This window comes from Panthera tigris, chromosome A1, assembly GCF_018350195.1.
Source record: "Panthera tigris isolate Pti1 chromosome A1, P.tigris_Pti1_mat1.1, whole genome shotgun sequence".
Classification (NCBI taxonomy): domain Eukaryota; kingdom Metazoa; phylum Chordata; class Mammalia; order Carnivora; family Felidae; genus Panthera; species Panthera tigris.
Genome location: NC_056660.1, coordinates 4,559,427 through 4,580,303, shown reverse-complemented (window position 1 = coordinate 4,580,303; position 20,877 = coordinate 4,559,427). Strand labels below are relative to the sequence as shown.

The following is a 20,877-nucleotide window of genomic DNA, read 5'->3' as shown; positions in this document are numbered from 1 at the left end:
CCCTTTTTTATTATTATTTTTTTTTACATTTATTTATTTTTGAGAGAGACCCAGCAAGAGTGGGGGGGGGGGCAGAGAGAGAGGGAGACACAGAATCTGAAGCAGGTTCCAGGCTCTGAGCTGTCAGCACAGAGCCCGTCGCAGGGCTTGAACTCACGAACCACGAGATCATGACCTGAGCTGAAGTCGGATGCTCAACCGACTGAGCCACCCAGGCGCCCCTGTGCTAGTTCCTCCTTTAAGAGACGTTGTTCGGGGGCGCTTGGGTGGTGCAGTCGGTTAAGCGTCCTACTTCAGCCAGGTCACGATCTCGCGGTCCGTGAGTTCGAGCCCCGCGTTGGGCTCTGTGCTGACGGCTCAGAGCCTGGAGCCTGTTTCGGATTCTGTGTCTCCTCTCTCTGCCCCTCCCCCGTTCATGCTCTGTCTCTCTCTGTCCCAAAAATAAATTAAAAAAAAAAAAACGTTGAAAAAAAAAAAAAAGAGACCTTGTTCGGACATAAAATGCTTTCTTCCTAGAAAAACTGTGTGTTCCACATGGAAATAAAGGGAGGGAAACTTTGGTGGTTCTTGATCGCTCTCAATAGACTCTTTTCCCTAGAGGCCTCTGGGTGAGTGTGTTATTTTCTAGAGGCTGTAATACCACACATTTTGGGGGTCGGTGGTTCCTGATGCGTAAGATGATGTTTTTACCACGAAGAGTGTAATGTTTTCCCACGTAAAGTAAAAAGTGTGCTTCAGGAAGACTAGTCTGCTTAATGGGCATGGGGGTCGATGCCTTGATGTGTGGCATTTTTAGTAATTTAGACCAAGCCCGAGGCAGCCCGACGGAGGTGGAACCATGGCTTGATTGAGCAACTTGGTCATGACGGCGTAGTATGGTCTGCTCTGGAAGGTGCTGTGTTTCTGTAAAGTGGTGTAGCTCAGTGCGACCAGCAAACAGGGAAAGAATGTTAATGTGACGCAGAAGTTGTCCCAGTTCATGGAGATTCCAGAAGGCTAGGGTCTGGTGCCTCCGAGAGCAGCAGCCCCGCCAGGGCCACATGCCTGCTCCACAGCCTCCTTCGTCGACTTCTTCTGTGCTCGGTTCTTTCAATCTGTGTGCCTTTTGCCCTTGTCCCCATAACTCATCGGTGTCGATTTTTCCGTCCCTTCCGTGGAGCTACTCATTTCTTACTCTTTAAATCGGAGTAAAATACCCGGAAGATAAAGTTTACCATCTTGATCATTTTCAAGCGACCAGTTCAGTGGCTTCAAGTACATTCACATTGTTGTCCAGCCCTCACCCCCACCCACCTCACCAGAACCCTTTCATCCTGCAAAACCAAAACCCCATATTCATTAGACAATAATTCCCCTTTGCTCCTGTGTCCAGTCCCTGGAAAATACCATTCTCCTTTGTGTCTCTATGGTTTTGACTAGTGTAGGGGGCACCTGGGGGGCTCAATCGGTTGAGCGTCTGACTTCGGCTCAGGCCATGATCTCGCAGTTTGTGGGTTCGAGCCCCGCGTCGGGCTCTGTGCTGGCAGCTCAGAGCCTGGAGCCTGCTTCAGATTCTGTGTCTCCCTCTCTCTCCGCCCCTCCCCTGCTCACACTCTGTCTCTCTCTCTCTCAAAAATAAATAAACATAAAAAAAATTTTTTAATAATAAAAAAATGATTTTGAGTACTGTAGCTCATGTAAGTGGGAATAATACAGTATTTGACCTTCTGTGACCATCTATTTCACTTAGCAAGATGTCCTCAACGCCCCTCCGTGTCGTAGCCCGTGTCAGCATGTTCTTACATTTTAAGGCTGAAGGATACTCCATTGTATGAATATATCACAGGGGACACTTGGGTTGCCTCCACCTCTTGGCTACTGTGAATGACGCTGCTGTGAACCTGGGGGTAAGATATGCTTTCATTCTCCCCCATGTGTAAAGATGAAGTCCTCTGTTTTCTTTACTAGGAACCTACCTTGCTGTTTTCACCGTATCAGTCCTTTTACTAGGGTCGTTACTATTTCCTTAGGGCTCTGGTGAGAAACTTGCAAGGGTCTGAGTGGTCTGCCTCAGCCCTGCTTCTCCTTCGAACCCTGCCATCTTTTGTGCACAGTTGAAGAGAGCAAGGGAGGTGTTCGTTCAGAAATGCACGTCTGTGTCACGCCAGAGCGGAAAGGCTTATAGAGGCAAAAGGAAATAAGCTGGGGTACAGCTGTGTGCTATGCCGCTTATTAACTACCTGGCAACCTTAGAAATGTAACCAAGCCCGGCTTTCTCCTCCGTAACACCGGCTGCCGGGGCTCCTGGAGGAGTCGCTGACATGAGCCACTGAATCCAAGCACCTGGTCCTTACCTCACAGGGGTTCAAAACGCCATCATCTGTCACAGGACCCAGCAGAGGTTGCAAACCAGGAGGGAACGTGGTTGCAGAGTTGAGCTCTGTAGGCGGTTGGCTCAGCCCTTCTCCTGTGCCCACGCCTGTCTACTTCGTACGAGGGCTTGACCGATCGAACAAATTAGATAAGTAAAAAACGAGAACGTGATGCTCTGTTCTAACGTGAGTGTGCATACAGAGAGATCTGGAAAGTTCGTGGAGGCCAGGGAGGGGTGGGTGGCAGGAAGGAGGATCACAGCGGTTGCTGTCAATTTGGGTAGAGCTGCTGGTTTAGTATTCATGGTTTCCAGGAGTGTCTCTACCATAAAGGCTCTCAGTGCACCGCAGAGGACTGTGTGATTCAGTGGTGCTGACTAGTCTTGCGGGAATGTAAACTCCGTCTACAAAGACGAAGGAGGATGAACGCTTGAATGCCGTATTTGACCGCTTGGTAAAATCATTTGTGACTCAGGAAGTAAGGGGCTCAGAGACCCACAAAGGAGTCCAGGATTTTGGTTAAAGCTCACAATCCCGAGGGCCCAAGAAAGCTATCAATCCAGTCCTCTGCACAGTTAGGCCTGAACAATCACCAAAATTGAGTTCTTGGGCTTTCTGCTTTATGGAAATATTAAAACAGAAGAGAAAAAGAGCCTCCTTTTTGGTTTTTTAATTATATGACATAGAACATATAATGTCAGTGTTATCATATAAATAATATGTCCTGTAACTTAAAGTTACAAGTAGAACTTGCCAGAGAAAGGGGAACAATACCTAATTGTTAGGAAGGCAGACGAAGAGGACCGCTAGCCGAAACCGACCGTCTCTGCACCAAGGAGGAAGAGAGTGGGCTGAAAAGGGAGAAGGAAGAAAAGCACCAGAGGGACGGGATGTCACATCCTTGCCCTGTTGTGGTTTTCACATTACAGATCGGATCGGATCGGATCAGATCGCTAGAGTGTATCCGACTAGAGGAGTCACCCCTTAGCGAGTCTGCCAGAACCCAAGAAGAGAACAGCAGACAGAATAAAGAGTATCAGAGTGTGTTGCATGAGCTAAGGGTCAGCATTGTTTGTAAATGTCTTCTCCGGGTGTCTGTGTTCCTGAAGGTGTTTACTGGATTATAATGTAAAGTACTTTTCTCGCTCTGGGTTGTGGGAGGAGTTTGAGAAACATTCTGACATTTTGCCTGTCTTCTGCTCCTGGACCTTCTTTCTCAGTCAGTGAAAGTTTGGGGTCTAAATTTGGCTACTGTTGCACTTGAAATAGATGGTCCCTGTTTGTCTCAGATGGTTGTGAATGTTCTACCGCTGTCACTACACAGGGATCGGGGATTGTCCCGTGGGTGCCCCACACTGCCGGTACGTCTGTCAGCTGTGGTATAAGGAAGCCTCCTGAAATAAAGCTAAAAACTTGGATTTGAATCTCAATTCAGCCATTTATCAGCCATGTGAAGATAGATATTGTTGCTTCAAAATCTCCCCAATCCAAGGCAATCTTTAATTCAATGAATGCTTACTGAATACCTACTGAATACAGACCATGATACTAGGCACCAGGAACTGAAGAAGCTTGCAGGCTGATGATGAAGATAAACACATAATTCTAAAAGAACTATGGAGGGGCGCCTGGGTGGCTCAGTTGGTTAAGCCTCCGACACTTGGTTTTGCGATCTTACGGTCATGGGATCGAGCCCCAGGTCGGGCTCCTTGCTGGTCGTGGAGCCTGCTTGGGATTCTCTCTCTCCCCCACTCATGCACATGCACTTGCACGTGTGCTCTCTCCCCCTCTCTCTCAAACTAAATAAATAAAAACTTTAAAAACTAAAAAATAAAATAACCGTGGGAGAGAGATGAAGGGATACTTAGTCCTGTAGGAATTGAGTATGTGGAAGGGTGGGATGTAGCGTGTGAACTGAGCCATGAAGAAAGACTAGCTTTAAATTGCCGCGTGGAGAACTGCAGAGCTGGCTTTCCAGGCAGAGGGACCGCCAGAAGTAGGTCACAGGCATGGGGAGCACTGCCGAAGAAGAGTATGGCCCCAGGTATGGCTGAGATTTCAGGTTAGACGAATGGTCAGGAGGTCATGTCAGAAAATGGCCAGTGAATAGAAGCATAGGCTTTGAGAAGTTCCAGGCCCTTCCTTTGCTGAGCTGCCTCAGCTCTACAAGGCTTTCCATCTCCTCCTCTCTCTTCTACCACAGCTTCAGCCTCCCTGAACAGCCCACATTCCCTCCCCTCTCCAGCCCCAGCCCCAGCCCCAGGCACACCCCCTGGCTCCCGAACATCCCTTGGTTAGTATGCTACAGAACTCGCTTCCTGCCCGTCAGCTAGAGAGCAGATTATTGCCTTGGTTACATTTTAGCTGTCTTCATTTAGCATCCGGAGCATTCAAATCCTATCCGGTGTCTCTGACTGGTACATTTTTACTCTTCCGTGGGACTCGGTTCAGGCAGGATTTCCTTTTTTGAAGACTTTCCAGACTTGCCTTCCACCCCTGCATTCATTGGGATTCTCCAGAGAAACAGAATAAGATATAGAAATAGAAATAGAGACAGGCAGACAGAGACAGTGAGAAGGAACCACTCACGTGGTAATGGGGACTGGCCGGTCCAAAGTGTGTGGGGCAGGCCGGCAGGCTGGGAACTAAGGCAAGGCTTCTATGTTGCAGTCTTGAGACTCAATCCCTTCTTCCTCCAGAAACTTCAATGTTTGCTCTTAATACTTTTGATTGGATGAGGCCCACCCACATTATGGAGAATAATCCGCTTTATTCAGAGTCTCCTGATTTAATCTTAAAAAGACCATCAAGGCCATATGGAGACTGGTGTCTCACCAAATAGCTGGACACCATGGCCCAGCCAAACTGACACATGAAATGAACCATCTTGACCTCACCCCCTCCCCACTCCCGTGTACACACTAAAGAGCTGACAAGCTCTTGTCTGGGCTTTCACATATTTTAATCTATTCTGTCAGTAATCCTGGGAAGAGAGAGAATTCTCACTGTTTCACAGATGTTGACATTGCAGTTCACACAGGTTAAGAGACTCACCTCAAGTCCCAAAGTTCTGGAAACGGAAGCCAGGTCATGGCCCCCAGATTCTGAGTGCCTCCTGCTGCGGTAGGCAGTGACTATGCTGTGGATGTGGTGAGGGGTCCTTCAGCAGAGGGGAGCTGCAGGATGTCCATACTGGGTATGCTGGGGCTCTGAAAGTGAAACACCTTGACTTGAACCCTGGCTCTGCCAAACACATGCAGCTGAGGACCTGGGTGGGGGGGGGGGCCTCTCTGTGCCTTAACTTTGCCCATTCATAAAATGGAGATAATAGTAAAGTTTACCTAGTGTGGTTTTAATGATGACGTACACAACACAGTGCCTGGCATGAAGTGATCAGGCAGCAGACAATAATAACGGCAGGAATAACAAGAACATTTAATCATTCACAACTGATATATTTGGAGAGAATGTAAATATTCATTTGTATACCTGAAAGTTCTGTGTCTGCCAGGGTTTCATAAAAAACATTTTGAGTTGTGGGAAGCTGGTGGAAAAGGAAGACGGTGAGCTCACATATAAACTAGACACGCACACAGATGTAAATAACCCAGAAAGGACCTGAAGCCTGGCGGAACAGGCTCCGTAACTAAAGGTAAAGAAAAGGTCACATCGAAGAGGGTAGGAAGGGCAGAGACACAGTGGGCACAAAACAGACTTGCAGGACCATCCATAGGAGGGACGGAGCAGTGGGCACAGAGAGGGGAAAGAAATAGACCCTCACACTGGGCAGCCTGCAGAGGGAAGACGAATCCCCTTAGCATTTGGCTTTGAAAACCAGACGGGCCAAATTTTGTGAGTTCTTAGAATGAATGGGACTTAAAACCCGGAATTTTAAAACTCACAGGGCCAGGCTCTGGGAGACCTGGGAGGGCAAGAGGAAACTGAGTTCCCACCATTACAGAGACTGCACAAGAAACAGCCCCCAGAGATACAGCGTAGAAGCAGCAGTTAGAAAAATACCTACAGCTCACAGGAGGAAGAGTTATTTACTAATCTCAGAGTAGCTCAGGGACTTCTCCAGGAGCAAAAGAGCTGGCAGGCACCATTTCCCTCCCCAACTGTCCAGCAAAACACACTATAGCCACCTGCTGAAACCAACACTGCACTTCCTGGATTTGCTCCCTCCAGCCAGGCTGGCCTCAGTCCCTGTCCTGCTAAAACTGCTTGTCCTGCCCCTGCACATGTTGTGAATCTGCTGCCTCCAATATGCTCTTGGCTGGAGCCCATCAAAACCAGGGCCACAAGCCTGGCAGTTTGCAAGCAGCCCTGATAGGGGCCAGGACCACTCCAAAGTGACTCCTGCCTCAGGGAGAGGAGAAGATTACCAGACACCAGAGTCAGATGGAGGCCCAGCAGTGGGCTGGGGGCAGGTCTGATTACCAGACCCACCCACCAACAGAGGGAAAGCGCCCTACAGTTTGGTGCTACTGCATCTCTGACAAATGCCTGGTTTGACTTAACTCAAGCTCAAGATGACCCCAGACTTGTCCACTACACCACAGGGACCAAACACTGTCCAGAACAGGGAAAGAAAGCCACTTCAGATGCTGGACTAAAGGAAAAAGCAGCCACAGTACCAGAGTGCACAGAAGCAACATGCATAGGAGACATCGCTGAAGTGCCAGGTTCTGGTAAACGGGGGATACTGCATGCAGGGCACTACAGGACCTCTTCTTCATAAGGCCATTACTTTCCAGAGCAGATGTAGCTGACTTTCCTAACGCACAGAGACAGACACAGAGAGTTAGACAAAATGAGGAGACAGAGGGATATGTCCCAAATAAAAGAATGGGACAAAATCATAGCAAGAGACCTAAGCAAAACAGAGATAAGTAATATGCCTGACGGAGAATTTAAAGTAATGATCAGAAAGATACTGGACTTGAAAAAAGAGTGGAGAACATCAGGGAGACCCTTAATAAGTAGACAAAAAAACACATTAAATGAAATTGAAAATACACTTGATGGAATAAATAGCAGACTAGAGGAAGCCGAAGAACAAATCAGCAACCTGGTGGACAGAGTACTGGAAAGTAATCAAGCTGAGCAGCTGAGAGAGAAGAACATTATGCAAAATGAGAATAGACTTAGGGAACTCAGCAACACCACCAAGCATAATTACATTCCCATTATAGGGATCCCAAAAGGAGAAGAGAGAGAACAGGGGGCAAAACTTCATTTGAAGAAATAATGGCTGAAAATTTCCTGAATCTGGGGAAGGAAACAAATTCAGGTCTATCTAGGAGGCACAGAGATCCCCCAACAAAATTAACCCACGGAGGTCCATACCAAGACACATAGTAATTAAAATGCCAAAAAGTAGTGATAAAGAAAGAATTTTAAAAGCAGCAAGAGAAAGAAAACAGTTACATACAAGGGAAACCCCGTAAGGCTATTAGCTGATTTTTCAGCGAAACTTTGCAGGACAGAGGGAGTAGCATGATATATTCAAAATGATGAAAGGAAAAAATCTGCAGCCAAGAATACTCTATCCAGCAAGGGTACTACTCAGAATTGAAAGAGAGATAAAGAGCTTCTCAGACAAACAAAAAAAAAAAAGAATTGATGGCCACGAAACCAGCCCTACAAGAAATGTTAAAGGGGACTCTTTGAGTGGAAAGGAAAGACCTAAGTAAGAGTAAGAAAAGTAAGAAGCACAAAACCTGTAAAAATATACATATCTGCAGAAATCAATCAAGAGACTCACAAGATAAAAGGACATGCAGTATGATACCATATACCTAAATCATGGTGGGGAGAGGAATAAAGAACGGGTTCAAACGTAAGCCACTATCAACTTAATATAGACTACTATAAGCAGAAAGTATTACACCTAAACCTAATGATAACAACAAATCAAAAACCAGTAATAGATCTGCAAAAAATAAAGAGAAAAGAATCAAAATATATCATTAAGGAAAGCCAACTTATTGTGAGAAGAGCTCAAAGAAAGAAAAGAATAGAGAAGAACTACAAAAACCACCATAAAACAAGTAACTATAGGAACAAATACATACCTATCGATAATTACATTGAATGTAAATGGACTAAACTCTCCAATGAAAACACATAGGGTGATGGAAATGGATAAAAAAACCCAAGACCCATCTGCATGCTGCATACCAGAGACTCATTTCAGACTTAAAGACACATGCAGGTTGAAAGCGAGGGGATGGAGAACCAAACCAATTACCAGCAATGAAATTGACTCAGTAATAATAAAAAAAAATTCCCGACAAACAAAACTCTAGGACCAGATGGTTGAATTCTCCCATTTAAAGAGGAGTTAATACCTATTCTTCTCAAACTATTCCAAGAAAGAGAAGAGGATGGTAAGTTTCCAAATTTATTCTATGAGGCCTGCATTATCCTGATACCGAAACCAGATAAAGACACTACAAAAAAAGAAAACTACAGGCCAGTATCTCTGATGAACATAGATGCATAAATTGTCAACCTAATATTACCAAACTAAATCTAACAATACATTAAAAAAATCATTCACCATGATTAAGTGGGATTTATGCAAGGATGGTTCAGTATATGCAAATCACTCAACATGATACATCACATCATTAAGAGAAAGGATAAAAAATAGACGACCGGGGCACCTGAGTGGCTCAGTCGGTTAAGCGGCTGACTTCGGCTCAGGTCATGATCTCACAGTCTGTGGGTTCGAGCCCCGCGTCGGGCTCTGTGCTGACAGCTCAGAGCCTGGAGCCTGCTTCTGATTCTGTGTCTCCCCCTCTCTCTGACCCTCCCCCGTTCATGCTCTGTCTCTCTCTGTCTCAAAAATAAATAAATGTTAAAAAAAAAAATTAAAAAAAAAAAAAAAAATAGACGACCATTTCAATAGATTTAGAAAAAAGTATTTGACAAAGTACAACATCCATGCATGGTAAAAAACCTTCAACAAAGTAGGTTTAGAGGGAACATTTCTCAACATAATAAAGGCCATATATGAAAAATCTACAGCTAACATCATACTCAGTGGTGAAAAACCCAGAGCTTTTCCCTTAAGGTAAGGAAGGAGACAAGGATGTCCACTCTCACTACTTTTATTTAATATCATACTAGAAGTCCCAGCCACAGCAATCAGAAAAGGAAAATGAACAAAAGGCTTTCAAGCTGGTAAGGAAGAAGTAAAACCTTCACTGTTTGCAGATATATAGTATCATGATACTATATATAGAAAACTCTGGACTCCACCAAGAAACTACTAGAACTGATAAATGAATTTAGTAAGTTTGCAGGATACAAAAATCACTGTACGGAAATCCACTTCATTCCTATACACTAATAATTTTAAGCAGCAGAAGGAGAAATTAAAACAATCCCATTTACAATTGCACCAAAAAAGAATAAAATACCCAGGAATAAACTTAACCAAGGAGATGAAAGACCTGTACTCTGAAAACTATAAAATGCGGGTGAAAGAAATTCAAGATGACACGAACAAATGGAAAGATATTCCATGCTCATGGATGGGGAGAATGGATATTGTAAAAAAATGTCCATACTACCCAAAGCAATGTATACGTTTAATGCAATCCCTATCAAAATACAAATAGTATTTGTCACAGAACTAGAACAAACAATCCTAAAATTTGTATGGAACCACAAAAGACCCTGAATAGCCAAAATAATTTTGAAAAAGAAAAGTCGGAGGTATCACAATTCTAGATTTCAAGTTATATTACAAAATGTAGTAATCAAAATAAAATGGTACTGGCACAAAAAATAAACACATAAATCAATGGAGCAGCATAAAATGCCCAGAAATAAACTCACAATTATGTGGTCAATTAATCTTCCACAAGGGAGGCAAGAATATGGAATGGGAAAAGACAGTCTCTTCAACAATAAATGGTGTTGGGAAAACTGGACCGCTACATGCAAAAGAATGAAACCGGATGACTTTCTGTAAGAAACATACAAGAATAAACTCAAAATGGATTCAGGATCTAAATGGGAGAACTGAAACCATAAAAATCCTAGAAGAGAACACAGGCAGTAATTTCTCTGATATCAGCCATAATGACATCTTTTTAAATATGTCTCCTGAGGGAAGGGAAACAAAGTCAAAAATAAATTATTGGGACTACATCAAAATAAAAAGCTTCTGCACAACAAAGGAAACTATCAACAAAAGTAAAAGATAACCTACTGAACGACAGGAGATGACATATCTAATAAAGTATTAGTATCCAAAATATATAAAGAACTCATACATTTCAACACCAGAAAAACCCCAAACAATGCAATTAGAAGTGGGGATGGGAATGCAAGCTGGTGCAGCCACTCTGGAAAACAGTATGGAGGTTCCTCAAAAATAGAACTACCCTATGACCCAGTGATTGCACTACTAGGCATTTATCCAAGGGATCCAGGCGTGCTGTTTTGAAGGGACACTTGCACCCCCATGTTTATAGCAGCACTATCAACGATAGCCAGAGTATGGTAAGAGCCCAAATGTCCATTGATGGGTGAATGGATAAAGAAAATGTGGTATATATATATATATATACACACACAATGGAGTTTTACTCGGCAATCAAGAAGAATGAAATCTTGCCATTTGCAACTACGTGGATGGAACTGGAGGGTATTATGCTAAGTGAAATTAGAAAAAGACAAAAATCATATGACTTCACTCATATGAGCACTTTAAGAGACAAAACAGATGAACATAATGGAAGGGAAACAAAAATAATATAAAAACAGGGAGAGGGACAAAACAGAAGAGACTCATAAATCTGGAGAACAAACTGAGGGTTACTGGAGGGGTTGTGTGTGTGTGGGGGGGTGGGCTAAATGGGTAAGGGGCACTAAGGAATCTACTCCTGAAATCATTGTTGCACTATATGCTAACTAAGTTGGATGTAAATTTTAAAAAATAAAAAATAAAACAAAAAAATAAAACACACAAAAAATAAAATAAATTTATGTGGGGAGAAAAACAATCAAATTAGAGAGTAGATTTCAGTACTTACTACAGAGTAAATGCTCACTTAACAATTGCTGAATAAATTAATGACCAAAGAATTTTGTCACACATCAGTTTATGAAACAATAAAACAGGCTCCCTTAATAAGAAAGAAAGAAAGAAAGAAAGAAAGAAAGAAAGAAAGAAAGAAAGAAAGAAAGAAAAAGAAAGAAATGGGGAGAGAACAGGAACAGACATTTCTCCAAAGAAGACAGACAGATGGCCAACAGATACATGAAAAGACGCTCATTATAACTCATCATCAGACAAATGCAAATCGAAACCACAATGAGATATCACCTCACACCTGTCAGAATGGCTAAAATAAAAAACATAAGAAACAAGTATTTGTGAGGATGTGGAGGAAAAGGAATGCTTGTGCATTGTTGGTGGGAATGCAAACTGGTGCAGCCACTGTGGAAAACACTACGAGGTTCCTCAAAAAATTGAAAATAGAACTCCCATATGATCCAGTAATCACACTACTGGATATTTACCCATGGAATACAAAAACATTAATTTGGAAGGATATATACATCCCTATGCTTATTGCAGCATTATTTACAATAGCCAAATTTTGGAAGCAGCCCAAGTGCCCATTGATAGATGAATGGATAAAGAAGATGTGATGTATATAAAAGGAATATTACTTAGCCATAAAAAAGAATGAAATCTTGCCATTTGCAACAACATGGATGGATCTAGAGCAGAGTGCTGAGCGAAACAAGTTAGAGAAAGACAAATATCACTTGATTTCATTCATGTGGAATTTACGAAGCAAAACAAATGAACAAGGGGGAAAAAAAAGAGAAACCAAAAAACAGACTTTTAACTATAGAGAACAAACTAATGGTTGCCAGAGGGAAGGTGCGGGGGGAGGGGGGTGAAATACGTGATGGGCATGTATTCATGGGAAATACATGATAAGAGCACACTTATGATGATGAGCACTGAGTAATGTATAGAATTGTTGAATCCGTGTATTGTACACCTGAAACTAATATAACACTGTGTGTTAACTACCCTGGAATTAAAAAAAAAAAGAAATGATATAGATGTTTTAAATTTTAATTTTAATCTGATTTGTTGATAGTGTATGGAAATGAAACTGTTAATTATATACTGATCTAGGGTACTCAACCTTCCTAAACTTACTGATTAGTTCTAGTGGTCTTTAGTTTTGTAGAATACACCAGATTCTCTAAATAAGAGATCATGTTATGTATAAACAAAGCTTGTTTTATCTTTTCCTTTGCATAAAAAATGTTTCAAATTGTGCATGCATATACAGTGCATCCCGGATTATTCCATAATTTTAATAAATGACATACGTGTCTGTTTATTATTTATCTTACCATTCCTAATACGCCTTCACTTATTCCCATATACGTTTCTAGTTGTTTATTTATTTTTTTTTTGAGAGAGAGAGAGAGAGCCCGCGTGCGTGGACACTAGCAGGGGAGGGGCAGAAAGAGAGGGAGAAAGAGAATCCCAAGCAGGCTCCGTGTTGCCAGCACTGAGCCCGAGGCAGGCTCGATCCCACAACCAGGAGATTATGACCTGGGCTGAAATCAAGAGTCGACACTTAACCGACTGAGCCACCCAGGTGCCCCTCTACTTATTTATTCTTTAGTAGGTGCTTCCTTAGTGAGCACCAAACCTTTGTGTTCTGGTAGTCTGCTGAACATCTAATTTCCTTTGATGGTTTTTTCATATTTAGTCTCTGATTCTGTGGTGTTTTGTTCTGTTTAACTTCCTAGAAGTTAATGTCCATTACTGAGGCACATTGTTGTAAGAGGGTGGGGTCTGGAGGTCAACTGTCTGATTTCACATTCCAGCTATGTGTCTTCCTGGGTAAGTCTCCAGACTCCCTGGTGAGGCCTTGGTTTCCTCATCTGTAAAGTGGGAACATCAGCAGTTCCCACCCCATAGGGTTTATGCCGAGAATCAAAGGAGTAAAAACATGTAAAATGATTAAAACAGAACCTGGCACATAGTAAGTATTAAATGGACATTACCAGACGTCACTGTTTTTTCTACCCTTATAGTTTTTAATAGTACTAAGCATTACATATGCAATATGCTTGACTAACTCAGTTGCTATACGTGGCCCGGCGTGAGGGCAGCAGAGAGAAGAGAAGCGTGTGTTGCTGGAGAGTCATGATTCAGCTCTCGGGGAAGACCTAGTTTTGAAAGGTTGGCGAACCTGTCAGAAACAGCCAGCACAGGCGGAGAGCAGAGCCTGCCATCCAAAGGCGCAGGTGACGCTGTGGGACTCTGCGGAGGATGTGGTTAGGACTCTGCTGCCTCTGAGCCTCTCCCTGCCCCTGTCCCGGAGAAAGTTACAGGTCTTGAAACAGTTTTGTCTCTTCCCCCGCGTTCAGGGCCGAGTGTCGGTTCTCTGCGTTCCTTCTCACTTTTGCATATTAAATCGTAATACTCTTTTCATTGCTGACTTTTCCGAATTTCCACACACGGTGCAGTTGAATGTGATAAAGGCGACGTGCAAATCAGAGAACCATCCTGAATATGTGTCTGAGAAGAAAAATCTGTATTACATCTGTTCTCATGTCTAATCGTGTTCTCTGAGTTGCGACTGGGGCATCCTCCCTAGACATTGTCCTCGATCTGATTTGATTCCATCTGCAGTTTTCCTCCACAAACATGAAATCAACATTAGAGGAAACATTCCAGTGCGTTACAAACACGTCAGCCCTTTGGCCAATGAGCCTGGATGCTAGACCAGCCGTGTGGATTTCCAGACAGGCTCTTGTGTGGTCCTGGAGCCTCCGATGTGGGAGCCACACCGTCCACCTACTGTCCTGTCTTTGGGCTGCATGGCCCACCTCACCAGCTTCTCCCTCGCTGCCACCCGCACAATCCTCACCTTCCATTTCATTGCCTTCATTTATGGATGCAACTTGTTCTTGTCGTGTAGGCAAGGAGGAAATAATAGAGCAAGTAGTCTGTTAGTGTGGGGCAGGAAAGTGAAGAAGCTGACAATTTAGGACCAACCGTAAAGTAAGCTCTTTAGACGAAGAAATCCACAAAGGCAGCCAAGACCACTTTCAACTGAAGGTATTTGGTGGCTGGGGCGCCTGGGTGGCTCAGTCGGTTAAGCGGCCGACTTCGGCTCAGGTCATGATCTCGTGGTCCGTGGGTTCGAGCTCCACATTGGGCTCTGTGCTGACAGCTCAGAGCCCGGAGCCTGTTTCAGATTCTGTGTCTCCCTCTCTCTGACCCTCCCCCATTCATGCTTTGTCTCTCTCTGTCTCAAAAATAAATAAACGTTAAAAAAAATTTTTTTTAAAAAAAGAAGGTATTTGGTGGAGGGAACGCGCCACAGAAAATGGCAATAAAGAGCGTGGGAATTTTCTGTAAAAGAAATCGCAGACACCCTCCACATTGTGGGCCTGCAATTCTATTCGTGTTTTATGTCACGTAGAAAGAACACATACTTCCTGGGGATCTGTGGAGGAGAATGGGGTCTAAGAAAAAGAGATCATTTTGAACTATTTGTGGGGATTGATGCCCACTAAAAATGTCTGGGAAGTGGCCTAGTGGAAGAAGGTGTGGTGGAAAGAGGGTGGCGTTTGGAATTTCTCCCTTGGGGTTTGAATCCCGGCCCAGCCACTTCTACCTGTGTGATCTGGAAGCCAATAAGGAAATAAATGTCTGCTATTAATCAAGCAAGTTCAACTTTATGAGGACATTTGCATATGTTCTCACTTGATGTTCACAGCACTAGGTGGTGGGTCCTCTTGTTATCCCTATTCTTCTGAGGCTAACACGATACCAAGTATTAATGAGGGCGGCGGAGCACCCAGAAGTCTGTTATGTCACTCGTGGGAATGTAAACTGATACAACCACTTTGAAAAAATGTTTGGGGGCACCTGGGTGGTTCGGTCAGTTGAGCGTCCCGCTTCAGCTCAGGTCACGATCTCACGGTTCGTGAGTTCCACCCCCACATTGAGCTCACTGCTGCCAGCATGGAGCCAATCTTGGATACCCTCCCCCCTCTCTGTCTGTCCCTCCCCTGTTCACGCTCTCTCAAAAGTAAATAAACCTGGGGCACCTGGGTGGCTCCATCGGGTGTCCGACTTCAGCTCAGATCGTCATCTTGCGGCTCGTGGGTTTGAGCCCCGCATCAGGCTCTGTGCTGACAGCTCAGAGCCTGGAGCCTGCTGCAGATTGTCTCTGTCTCTGTCTCTCTCTCTCTCTCTCTGCCCCTCCCCCGCTCACACTCTGTCTCTCTCAAAAATAAATAAATGTCAAAAAATTTTTTTCAATAAATAAATAAATAAATAAATAAATAAATATGTAGGGGCACCTGGGTGGCTCGGTCGGTTGAGTGTCCGACTTCAGCTCAGGTCATGATCTCACTGTCTGTGAGTTCGAGCCCCATGTCGGGCTCTGTGCTGACAGCTTGGAGCCTGGAGCCTGCTTCCCATTCTGTGTCTCCCTCTCTCTCTCTGCACCTCCCCCACTCGTGCTCTGTCTCTCTCTCTCAAAAATAAAATAAAAACATTAAAGAAAAGAAATACGTAAACCTTTAAAAATATTTGGCAGTATGAAACAAGGTAAACACATGCAAACTCTGTGACCTAGCAATTCCACTCCTGGGTATAATTTTTTTTTTCTAGTACAGGCACATTCAACAATGTTCCTGGAAGCGTACTAACCGACAATAGCAACAGCCTAATTGTTCACCGTGAACAGGACTTCGTATGTTCAAACAGTGGGATACTACACAGCAATAGAAAAGAATGAACTACTGTTACATGGACCGTGGATGAAGCTCACAGGCACAGTGTTAAGAAAAGAAATCAGACACAAAAGAATACACACTGCATGATCCCATTTATATGACGTTCAAAAACAGAAGTAACTTATGGTGATGGTGGTTAGAATCATCTCTGTCCTTGGGGTAGTGGGCATTGCTAACGGGGAGGGCACATGAGGTGCTAGAGATATACTATCTTTTGATCAGCCTTGTGGTTACACTGATACTGCAGTCGTTTTCTGTGATATGAAAACAAATCACCACCAACTTAAGTGGGTTAAAACAACACATAGGTATTTCCTCTCAGTTTCCATGGATCAAAAGTCTGGGCACAGCTCAGATAGGTCCTTGGCTCTGAGTTGCAATCAAGGTGTGGCTGGGCTGTGTTGTGACCTAGAAGCTTGAGTGGGGAAGAACTTGCTCCCAAGCTCGTTCAAGTTGTTGGCAGAACTTACTTCTGTGCAACAGTATGGTGGACAGCCCCAGCTTTTGTATGGCGGTCGGCTGGAGAATGCCTGCCCCCCACCCAGGTCCTAGAGGTTGCTCACAGTTCCTTGCCACATGGGCCTCTCCAACGGGGCCACTTTGCTTCACCGAGCCAACAATGAGTGTCTGTTAGAATGGGGTCTTTATATAATAAAATATCCTATCACTCGTGCCATATTCCATTGGTTGGGTGGAAATCGCAGATTCTGTCTGTAGCGGTAGAGTGACTTACATAAAGACAGAAACATCAAGAGGCAGGCATCATGGTGGGTCATCTTGGGGTCTGTCCAACACACACACACACACACACACACACACACACACACACACTCACTCACCCAGCTATACATGTAAGATTTATGTACTGTACCATATCTAAGTTATACCTCAATTTTTTAAATATTTAAGGCTAAGAGATATAAAGTAACTTGCTCTAAGTCACTTAGTTACTAAGTGGCAGGGGTGGGGTCCAAATTCAGTTGTCTTCTACCAAACCTGTGCTCTCACCCTGAAGACTGAATGAAAAGATATAGGTAGAGATCGAAGTCTACTCTGATGCAGGGACCGGCGGCTCTCTCAGTGATGGTGAGACATTTCCATTTTATTACTTGTAAACATTTCCAGTTTAATTCTGCAAAGTGTTCAGGGGGCAGTTTGTATGTCTCCAGCAATGCAGTAAGTCCAAGCAGGTGCCGGAACCCTGGAGTCTAATTGACTTTGGTCAGTGGATGCCTTTACTGCCGTTTTCTTAAACCTCTATGAGTATGATTCTCTTATCATAGTTCCTTTCCCTGGCACGTCCATTTATTCATTTTCCCTCGCTACCCAGATCTAGAGACTTACTGTGAATATTCCTCAGTTAATATTCTGGTCTGGGAAGTAGCCCTCTGTTAACATTTACTATAACTGTCTCCTTAACTTGCTCCTCATTATTCAAAGTCTACTTCTAAGTGAACAGTGAATCATCTTGTTCTCTCTCATTTGTTCTCCTTTACTTTTGAAGTTGGTGGGGGGAAGAAAAAAGAATTAACTTGGGTTTTAAGCGGAAAGTGTTTGGTCAGAGCTGAAATTCAAAACTGGTCACGTGATTCATCTCAAAATTATAGTTGTGGGCTATAGTGGTTATTAGGAGTTTGCTTAGAATTTTGGAGTTGAAAAGAATTATTGTTTTAATAGGACTTATAAAAATGAGCCAAAAAGAATTGGATGCCTGCCTAGACTGTCAGAACCCTGAATTTAGAAACTGGTTTTTAAAAAAAAATTTCATTCTTTATGTTTCTAATATGCTTTAAAGCATATACTAACATCTAAAGTGTATTATTATTATTATTATTATTATTATTATTATTATACTGTTGAAGACCGAGTACTTACTATGTACCTAGTAATGTGGGAGATCCCAAAGGAAATAAATAAAGTAAAAGAAAAAAATGTCTGCCCTTAAGGAGGTCATAATGTCTTTGATCAGTGCTGAAACACATTTGTGTCTGAAGTCTTAGGGTCATTAATGTTCGCCAAGGCTAAATACTGTATGACTCCAACTATATGACATTTTAGAAGAGGCCAGACTGTGGACATGGTAGAGAGAGCAGTTAGAAGGGAGGAATGAACACGTGGAACACAGGAGATGTTTAGGGCAGTGAAACTATTCTGGGTGAAACTGTGGTGGTAGAGACATGACATTCTGCCTTCTTAAAACCCACAGAAGTGTTGAATGGGAAGAGTGAACCCTGCCATTAACGATGGACTTCAGTTAATAACAATGTGTCAATATGGGCTCATCAGTTGGAAGAAACGTAGCACACTGATACCACATGTTTATTAACAAGGAGAGAAACCGTTCCCGGTAAGAATAAGGAGGTATGTGGGGACTCTCTGAACTTTCTGTTTAATTTTTCTATACACCAAAACCTGCTCTAAAAAAGACTATTAATTAAAAAATTGTATATATAAACACACACACACACACACACTGCCTCAGGGCGCTCATAGTGTCTTTGGTTAGCACTGAAACAGAAGCGTGTCTGAGGTCTTAGGGTCCCACAGAATGGAAAGTCACGAACCCCACCTAGGGAAGTCAGGGAAGACTTCAAAGACGTGGACTTGAGGTGAGCCTTGAGCAAGACTCTGGAGGTCACCAGGCAGGTCTGGGTTTGCCTGTGTGTGTACTCTTAGCAGCCGTTCTTATTACATACTCCCTGTAGGTCTGGCGGTTCTAAAGTCTTCGCAGAGATCGTCTCATGTGATCCCTACCACGACAGGGCACGCATTATTATTTCTACATTACGGATGAAGAAACTGAGGTTCAGGAGAGCTTACCCAAGGCCAGCTGGTGAAAGGTGAAAGGGGGCGCAATGGCAGCTGCCTGCCTCCGCAGCCAGGGCCCCATCACCAAGGTAGAGATCGCATCGTGTGGAGGAGCAAGGGCACGCTGTGACACAGTGAAGGGGCCAGAGCGATGAAGCAAACATTGACAGAGGAGGGGCTCAATCATGGCGATGTGATAAGACAGGATTCAGGAGTTGTTTGACTGAGGCGGAGAGAGAGACCGTGTTTGTGGAGAACTGCTCTCGGAAACTGTCCTCCTCAGGCGAGTCAACATACACCCTGGAAACCCAGATTCCCGGTTGGGAGAGGGGCAGAGGGGTCTTGAAGAGCTTTCAGAACCACGTGGGAATCGGGCTGTTGCAGACAGCCACTCACCCCTCACGCTAATGGCTTTGTGCAGATTCTGGTTGGCCAGTAAGGAAGCTGGGGACATGGTTTTACTGCCCATTCTCCTCTCTTCCTTATGGCCACCTGGCCCATCACATTTTCTCCAAATCCTTCGGATTTCCTCCAGCATCCTTTTGGCTGAGCACACAGGGAGGGCACCCTAGACCGATGCTGGAGCCGGCCCCTGGGCAAAGAATAGGGAAAATGCCTTTCTTTCTCTGTCCGAATCAGTTGGGCACTCCTTACCCTCCCCCAAATAGGTACTTATGTGCCCAAATAATGTGACAAATACCAAACATCATTCTTTTTTTCTTTAATTTTTTATTAAGGTTTTTTTTTTTTTTTTTTGAGAGAGAGAGAGAAAGAGAGAGAGACAGAGCATGAGTGGAGAAGGGGCAGAGAGAGAGAGGGAGACACAGAATCCAAAACAGGTTCCAGGCTCTGAGCTGTCAGCACAGAGCCCGACGTGGGGCTCGAACTCACGAGCCACGAGATCATGACCCGAGCCGAAGTCAGACGCTTAACTAAGCCACCCAGGCGCCCCTACCAAAGATTATTCTGTCATCCTAGAAAGCTTAAATTAGAGAGACGTCTGCTCTGATAAACTGTAAAATTAACGACAGCAAATCTTTCTTATCCATTCTGATCAATGATGACAGCCACCATCTTATTTGCATTTTACCATGTGCCAGAAAGTAAGCTGGGACTTTACATATATTATCACACTTGATCTTTACCAGAGTGTGTCACAGAGAAGGAGAAGGTCACAGAGAGGTTCGACAATTTTCTCAAAGCTGCAGCGCTGGGGTAGAAGAGGCCAATGCTCTTTCAGGCTTTATCTTCCACCCCAGGGACAACTGTGGGCCAGCCGAGCCCTCTTTCCTTCCCTTTCTGCCTTCACAACCAATTAAGAAACAAGATGCAGGAGACTGACAGATGAGGACAAAAATGTCAGTGATGTTCCTGATAAAGTCTGGTAGAGAGTGTGACTTTGGGTCTGTGCGAAGAGTTCTTACTAATATAATCTGCATGTTCTTCCTGCCCCCTCCCCCCCCCCCCCGCCCCCGCCCCCTTCAAGTCAGATGACAACCATCAGGTATCCTGTCCAGGTGACAGTCTGGCTCTGGAGTTGTCTGGGTGGAGAGGTTCGAAAAGAGTGAATCCTGTGCTTTTAATAAATTATTAATAAATTAGGTGGACCAATGGATTTCTCCCACTTCTTGGGCAGTAGAGGGTGGGGCCCGAGGCCAGAAGGGTTACTTTTTGGAAGATCCTTAAAGAAAAAGTATCTAAAACAAGGAGAAAGGAGTTTCCTTTCTGTATTAGTCAGCTTGGCCGCCATGACAAAAGAGCACACTGGGCGGCTTAAACAACAGGAATTTATGTTTTACATTTCTGGAGGCTGGGAGGTCCAAGATAAGCCACCAGATTCCTGGCTTGCAGCTGGCCACCTTCTTGCTGTGTCCTCCCAAGGGAGAGGCAGAAGGAGAAGGTA

The 20,877-nt window shown here is 44.0% G+C and overlaps 1 long non-coding RNA gene across 1 annotated transcript; it reads left to right on the top strand.

Annotated features, from left to right (window-relative positions):
• The first annotated feature begins 18,378 nt into the window (after positions 1 to 18,378).
• On the top strand, positions 18,379 to 19,683 carry LOC122230771. Its single transcript, XR_006207857.1, has 2 exons — positions 18,379 to 18,527; positions 18,872 to 19,683. It is a non-coding gene; the product is annotated as an uncharacterized LOC122230771 (long non-coding RNA).
• Positions 19,684 to 20,877: the final 1,194 nt, after the last annotated feature.